A 1156-nucleotide genomic window follows, 5' to 3' on the forward strand; every position below is an offset into this window, starting at 1 on the left:
TGTAGGGTTTATTTACATAATATTTACTTAGTGAACATACATAATCACCCGCTTGCTAGTTTTTGCTACGGTTTTTCGAATCTCCTCAGGATTATGTGAAATTGCAAGGTTTTGGCTGCTACCCATCGCCTAGCATTTAGCTGCCACGGTAAAATCGCAACATCTCTGATCGGCATGCTGTGGGAACACCAGAGCCGGGTTGACCTGCTAAATTACGTGTTACCATTGAGTGCAGCGTACAGATGTCAACCCGCTGCACCAGTCACGTCTGATCTAACAAGCAGAAAACACCCTGTTCACATTTGATAAACATGACGCTGCTCTGGTAAAGGAGATTTGGAAGGACAAGGGAGTGATGTCAACAGACATTCAGTTGCGGGGGCGCAGAGACCAAGCAGCTTGCTGGCAAGGGGTTGGACACAGCTTCTTTTGCCGATGGGAAGGGAGCGAAATGTTAAATTTTAGCGAATCGACCCATGTTGGAAAATGACGCGTTAAGGTGATATTTTTAGTGGGAAAGAGGCTCAAGTTTTCCTGAGAGCAAACTGTGCAGAGTTCATATTCAGGCAATGTGGCTTCTTCCTTCTAGGATTTATACCTTTTCATTTAAAGAGGCTTTAAGTTATTTTATAATGTACGGCAGTCTGGAGCTCTTTTTCCACCTAGGATAGAGTTCTACTGTGGAACCATAGATGGAGAAGGAGCAGGAGACAGGAGCCATGGACTGAGGTAGAGCTCTTCTCCCTAACATGGTCCTCAATTATGGGCGAAATGACACTATTCCAATCTCAGCTAAAGGGAAGAAACTTTTCCACACACAGAAGGATTCGAAAGTCAGGTAATCCAACAACTAAACTCTGTGTGAGTCATAGAAACGTTTCAGAGCCTTACTTACATTCTAGCTCTATTCTGCAGCTCTGCAGAATCTGTTAGTTAAATCTCTAATGTTCTGCTCTCTCCGATTTTTCTCATAGTAGCTTCGCCTTTTCTGTTCCTGTTTGGCTGTGACTCCATCCTGGAGAGAAATATCAGCTGTGCTGCTGCCATCAACACCTTTGTTTATAGATGTTGGAGATCTGCCTGTTTTCCAGTGTAGTCCTGTTTCTCTGACTGACTGGCTGGATGTGCTCTCTTCATCCTCTGACATGGGAGCTGG

At 44.5% G+C, this 1156-nt stretch overlaps 1 protein-coding gene across 1 annotated transcript in view; it reads right to left on the reverse strand.

The window, feature by feature from the left end:
• lonp2 (lon peptidase 2, peroxisomal) overlaps positions 1–1156 on the reverse strand; it is a 55858-nt gene that overhangs the window by 37259 nt on the left and 17443 nt on the right. The window lies entirely within an intron of this gene.

This window comes from Cyprinodon variegatus, unplaced genomic scaffold (genome assembly GCF_000732505.1).
Source record: "Cyprinodon variegatus isolate N-32 unplaced genomic scaffold, C_variegatus-1.0 Scaffold294, whole genome shotgun sequence".
Classification (NCBI taxonomy): Eukaryota; Metazoa; Chordata; class Actinopteri; order Cyprinodontiformes; family Cyprinodontidae; genus Cyprinodon; species Cyprinodon variegatus.